This window comes from Carassius auratus, chromosome 14, assembly GCF_003368295.1.
Source record: "Carassius auratus strain Wakin chromosome 14, ASM336829v1, whole genome shotgun sequence".
Classification (NCBI taxonomy): domain Eukaryota; kingdom Metazoa; phylum Chordata; class Actinopteri; order Cypriniformes; family Cyprinidae; genus Carassius; species Carassius auratus.
Window position 1 is genome coordinate 19,534,469 of NC_039256.1, and position 7,256 is coordinate 19,541,724.

Consider the following 7,256-nt stretch of genomic DNA (forward strand, 5'->3'; position numbering starts at 1 on the left):
TAGAACAGAAGCACGGGTCTTGAGATATGTTTTCCAACGACTTTTATCTTGATACGGAGTCTAAAAAATGCAGCGCTCATGGTGTGAGATGCTGTAAAACAAAGACATCCATCTAGATTAGCTTTTTAAAGTAATAAAATAAAATAAAATATTAAATTCTAAAATAAAATAAAAATATATAGACTGTATACAGTATGTGCAAATCAAGCCTAGTTTATTCTCTCTATCCTCCATTGTTCGTTTCTCTTTTTTCAGTCCGTTTCTCAAGGACACCACCATAAGAGCCCTCTTAGACTAATACAGTTATCTGTTCATCTCAAGCAGATGAAAAACTTCCCCTGAATGAATATACACAATATCTTGGCACACCGGTCAGGATCCAGCACAGAGGAGCCTATCTTTAAAATCACAGGCATGTAAGTATGCATCCTCTTGAATTCCAGTGCCTTTGTTTTCAGATGTAAGGGAAGAGCAGTAATGGGTCTTCTGTTGACTTTACATCCTTGGAAAGTCCGCCTGGGCCACACACCTGCTGTCCATCCAGACCTGTGGAATCTCACCCTTAAGACAGAGCTGCGTGCGTCGAGGAAATAGCCAGGAATTTTAGTGCAACCATTCCTTCCATATCCTCTGTCGCGGCCAAGAATTCCAGCATTGTTTGCATGGCCATGCCGTTAATCATCAATATAAACACCTGTATACTTAATATAATTCACCGGGCCTTTTGTTGAGGGTTTTTCCCTTGTTTTGATGGCATGCTCAATGCGGGAGATCATGAGGTCGCCTCTCCATGATAACCCGTGTGTTACACTCATGGGTGGTTTTGGTTTATGTATTAATTCATTGCGGTCAGCTGACAGTGTGCTCTGAAGGGTAGTGTCACCGAGTGCACTGGCAGCTTGACAAGTGCCCCATCTGACAGAGGCCAGACTGAATGTCCTTGACAGAAGCATAGCGCTGCCAGGAGTGCTTCAGTGGCGGCAGAATGCATAATTGGTGACACGATGAGCAAAGAGGACACTTGACACAAGTCCTGGGCTGGAGAGAGAAAGGCACACTGGCAGCCTTCACAAACTCAGACATGTCTGATCAGCTCATGGTTGATTGAGACTCGGTTCTTGGTTTGTTGGTTCAAAGTACAGTCTAATGGCTGTCAGCTATACTGCACTCGTGTAACCTCCTGAAATGATTTCTTCACTCTAAACAATCCAAAACGTATATCGTTATTCATTGATTAACCCTCCTCTAGTGAACTGTTGCAATGTTTTTTTTACAATTTGTATGAAGCATTAGTCTGTTAGTCATTAGTTGGTATGATGCTTTAGTCTGTCTTTTTTTTGGAGCTTGAGAGCTTCTTGGAATCATGGAAGTTTTAGGATAACGTTATGACAGAATTTTTTGGCCAAACTATTTCTTTAAAGAGCCAGTAAGATGAAAATTCTAAGCTTCCTATCACTGTTTATAAGTCCTGTACATTAGGTTTAAATCCATCCAAGGTTTAAAAAACATTGTCATTTTGTCAAAATATCATTTTAAAATTACCTCAATTCTCAGAGATCCCTAAACGGTCCGCGCGAAGCTGTTCAAAAGATTCAGTTTCCTTAAACCCCACCTTTCGGTTGCATACTGTGTTCTGATTGGTCAACTGACATAGTTTTGATTGGTTGTTCCGCACACAACTTCACGGTAAACAATGCGTTAGCATCTGTTTGGGGTGAATTATGTCTTATTCCTCTTACCGTGAAGCAAACAGTAAAATAAAAAACTTGAACAGTCTTGCTGCTTTTTCTTCTGTGTGGGCGTATTCAAACCGCGTGCTTCAGTTTGAATCTGAATAACGCGTTCAGCGAGGGGGCGTGAACACATTAGATATAATGAAGGGAGACATGAAAAACAGACATCACGTTGTTTTCATATTGATTACTTTATCACAGAATATCTGTTTTCGGCAGCACTTGTTTAGTTTTAAAGAAGACGTGTCAAGCTTTCTATAGATATCTCTCTCATGTCTCTTCGTTGAGGTCAGAGTTCCGTTTCTCCCAAGACGGTAGGCGGAGATTATTATGCAAAGTGTTCCTAGTGACGTACATAGAGATGAGCAAAAGATTTGAAATCTGTAACGACTCGTTTCAGCGATTCAGAGTCGACTCCTTACATAAAGCCAATAACTTTATAAATCGTGTACTTTTTGGATTAATTATTTTGCACATTGTTTACACTGATGGACAGCTACATCATACACTGTAATACAGGTAATTTTTGATTTCCCATCTGTTTGGCTCTTTAAACAACAATTTATCCAAATATATTATCAAGAGTTTAAAACTGATCACATGCAGTATAATAATTTTTCAGGGTCTTAGAAAAAAACACTTGTGGCAATCAGTATACCCTTTTTTTTTCTTTCTTTTTTTTTTTTGTTTTAGCAAATTATTGGCAAGTTGTTAGGTGAATTCATACAACCTTAGTTTTACACTTTTATACAAACTGCTCATACACCATTTAGGTTTACATTTAGTAATGGACCTTAATGGTTAGATTTTTTATTTAAAAAAACAATTGTATGTTTTTATACAAATCAGATCATACTAATACAAAATTTGTTTGTTGTTGTTGTTTCTACATATTGCTTTTTAGATAATTGCACTAATTATTTGAAGTGGTTTTGTTTAATTAATTGTGTAACTGGATAGTGAAGTTATAGCAGCCAAAAACTGGACAGCAAATATGGAAGCTCTTTTAATAGAGATCAAAAGCATCCCAGATGGGATCATTGCATTCTTCCCATACTTCCATTTGTTACTTAATATATTTGACTGAGAAAGTGCGTCTTTAGTCTGGTAGTGTAGACTGTGTTATAAAATAGTTCTCACATATTTTTCCCTTTCATGTCACACATTCTTTTTCTTCATTTCTTCTCGTGAGACATTGTGTTCAGGCTAGAGTGTTTTATAAACTGTTACTGCACTTTTATGTTTTAAGAGCAGAAGAACATATTTTTCTTCTCATGAATTCCTGTGTTAACGTTCGGCACTTTATTAAGCTCTTTTTCTCTTTTCATTTATGTTTTGAATCTGATGTGATTATGAGAAAGAGGCAGAAGGCAGCTCTCATGAGAAAGAGATGAAACATGGGTCAATTCGGTGACCGTTCCAAACTCATCTTTTTGATGAAGAGCTCCATTATGCTTTATAAGTCCAGCTGCAGGATTTACATGTCATAAACACAACGGAGTCATTGCAGTTAGCTTCAGTGCAAAGATACAAGCTGCTGAAGAACTATTGGATTGAGCCTAAAATATGCTCATTCTGAGCTCTCGTGACTGTCCGTGACATATGATCTTTGTAAACCAATGATGTCAGTGTGTCAGGGTAAGTTAATGAATGTCTTTGCTAATCTAAGCAGTAGACATCTCTCCCAGCCATTTATACCTTGAAGCTTTAGCCAAAAGATCAAGTGGAACTTTTAGGGTAATTTTCCCTCATTTGTTTTGTTTCAGGGTTTATCTCTGTATTTTTAGGAAGCTGAAAAGTACTGACTAAAATGTTTGATTTGAACTTAAACTGGTTTATTTTTTAGCTACTAGACTTGTGCGAATTTTAATTACTTGCCATTTAATCGTGTTGTGCTTTTGATAATATGTGTATATGAAGGGCCCTGTCCAGATAACTGGTTTTGCTTCTTTTCACTTATTTAATTCTGATGCTATTATTCTGTACCTTGACTGTGGTATATAGTCATTACAGACTCATAATGTTTTGAGCTTTTCATGCTCTAGTAAAAGCAGATGTATTGACTGATGGTTGTGTTAGGGTTAGGGTTAGGGTTAGGGTTATGCGACTTGCTCCTTTGTCTTGACCATGCAGCTGAAGGTTATAACCAGGGTTGCCAGGCATGTGATTTTCAAATGAAATTGGGGCTGTGTTTAAATGGTTTTGATACATATATATTGATTTATTCGATTATTTTTTTGTGTTCAGTACAACCCCCCCCCCCCCCCCACCTAATGGTATTGCATATTTACTATAATATTTAGGCCTAAGCCTACATATTGAAAAAGCTTTAAAGGGTTTGAGCTGAGTTTTAGTTTGGTTGTGTTGGCCATTGGGCTTTTTCACACAGACCTGGCAACCCAATGTGTTCAGGCCACATGAGAAGGTGCTGAAAGGTTAGATGTACAATCAGGAAATTCTCTGTGATGGCCTCAGCTCCCTCGTTTGGTGTCTGTATTCCCATGACACAGCTTTCCTTTTCCTCCTACACTCACATGGCACCCAACGATTCAGAAACCCCCATAACTTAAGAAAACTCTGCGCTGTTTGGCTTTGCTTTTCCTCTTGTTTTGTTAGTCTTTAAGAGACTGCAGGCTGAGATCATGAATCAACTAGCCAAAAGAGAAGGACAGGCATCAGAGGGATGCTTATGTTGCCCGGGCATCTGCTTTGACCATTTTTCTTATGACTTATGGAGAACTGCTCCCTTCTTGAGGAGCCACAAGTCTCTCAGGATGGTAGAGCAGGTTAGAATGTACCTCAACCTCATGCAGACTTCTAAACACTTGTTCTGATTTAAACATAACGTGATGGACGCAGCGTGAGCGTCTGTCTGAGAGTCTAGGAGCTGAAGGGCTTCAATCAACTGTAATCAGTGTGTTTCAGCCTCTCCCTGAAACACCGTTGGAGCACTGCAGCAGTCTCTCCACGGCCCATTTGCACTGCAGTTTACTTTAACCTAGCAAGTTCTGAGGAGCCCTCAAGGCCACAAAACCTGAACGTAAACACACAGCACACGGAATGTGTTTACCAATCTGCCAATGACCTTTTCCTACGTGCTTCAAATGTGTTTTTGAGGATTTTAATCTGAAATCACCATCGTATATGTGCATTAGTGTATCAGATTGTTGAATTAAAGGCTAGAGGAAGGGAGTGCACCTTTAATGTCTTTAAATGTTAAATGAGCAAGTGAAAACTGATAGGTGAAATGTACGAGTGCCAGGAATATAATGGCCTAAAAATAGAGTTTGTCACCAGATGAGTGGAAAGAAAATGTTAGAGAGGTCAGAACTAGCAGCTTGGGCTGTGTGTTTGAAGTGTGTGTGTGTGTGTGTGTTCCTTTCTCTACGGGTCAACAGTGACGCACACCCAGGGTTTGACAGGATGTGTCAGGCTGATCCTTCTGCTTTCATGTTCATCTATCGGTTCAATTCTCTCACTTTTGTCTTTCTGTTCGTCTCTTACTTTCATTTGCTCTTTCCCAGTGGAGAGCAAAATCAATGTGTCCCTGTCTGTCAGTATGATATTGCCTTGCAGGCTTCAATTTTCCAACAAAATGAGTGCAGTGGATGTTTTGATATATAATATAAAAGCTGCAACACAATTTCTCTTGTAAAAAAAAAAAATATATATATATTTATATATATATATATATATATATATATATATATATATATATATATATATATATATATATATATATATATATACACATACACACATTACAGACCTAAAGTTTGGACACATCTTCTCATTCAAATAGTTTTCTTTATTTTCATGACTATGAAAATTGTAGAGTCACACTGAAGGCATCAAAGGCTATTTGAGCAAGAAGGAGAGTGATGGGGTGCTGCGCCAGATGACCTGGCCTCCACAGTCACCGGACCTGAACCCAATCGAGATGGTTTAGGGGTGAGCCGGACCGCAGACAGAAGGCAAAAGGGCCAAAAAGTGCTAAGCATCTCTTCGGGGAACTCCTTCAAGACTGTTGGAAGACCATTTCAGGTGACTACCTCTTGAAGCTCATCAAGAGAATGCCAAGAGTGTGTATATGTGTGGATATATATATATATATATATATATATATATATATATATATATATATATATATATATATATGTATGTATATGTATATATATATGTATATGTATGTGTCACACACACACACACAATATAAATATGTACTGTCTTTATTAAACTTATTTAAGGTTCATTCTAATTTATAAGTAATACACTAATGTAAAATGTATTAGTATACACTAATATTTAAGTTTGGCTTTAGAATTTGTTTTTTTTTTTCAAGGAAATAATTGGTTTTATTCACTAAAGAGGCATTAAATTGATCAAAAGTCACAGTAAAGACTTCTGTTTTTAAAATAAATGCTGTTCTTTTCATCAGAATCATTTTAAGCATTGATAATAATAAATATTAATTAAGTATCAAATAATGATATAATCATGATATAATCGATGTAGGATTGTGTGACACTGAAGACTGTAAGAGTAATAATAGCTGATGGCAGATTTCCCATCACAGGAATAAATTACATTGTAAAATGTAATACAATACAAAGCAAATATTTTAACATTACGTAACATTACCATAGAATAACAAATGCTGTACAATTTGGCATATTCATTATTGTTGCATGTTCATGTTAGCTATTGCATTAACAAGTGTTAACATGAACCTTATTGTGAAGTGTTTCTGAAATATTTCAGAATAACCCTCAGAGCTCATTAAAATCTTGTTTTAATTCTCAGTAAAGAAATATTTCTGCCTTTTCCCAACAGTATGAGTAAAATCCAGATAATGAATTCTGAAGAAATGAGTGTAACTACAGTAAATGCCACAATAATGCAATGTTGTGAAACTTTAATAAGTATTTTACATCTGGTATTGTGAGTTTCACACACACAGTCTCAAAATAATAGTCAGCCAGTCTCACAGTCACATCTTGACTGACTGTCCTGGGGTCTTGTTCCTCTATTATGTCCAGTCTGTGGCCCGCTGGGACAGCCTCAAAAGTCCCCCAATGGAATTTAGAGAGGAAAAAAAACACTTTGTCTTTCAGCAGTGGTCTTTTTTCTGCATGTGCCGTTTGTTAGTAGAAGTCTCAGGCCATTATTCACAAAGCTTACAAAGGTCGGGTTAGGCTGCAAGCAAATCCCTCTTCAAGCTAATTATTGCTCTCTGAATACGTGGATCAGACTCTGTGCCAGGTTCAATCCAGAGTTATTTCTATACAACACATATTTCACTGTGAAAACTACTTCACATGGTGTCCCAATAAAACCCAGTTAATTGTGAATCAAAGGGACAGCTTTATCTTATTGTTAGTCATGCTAACATGCTTAACCCCTTGGATATGCAATCTCTTATCCAAGATTAGGCTTTAGGAAAAGGAGGAATTTAAAAATATCCGCCCTTAATCAAGCTGTAGGGTCCATTTGGCCAGCTGAGAACCTCCATACGGTCCAGAC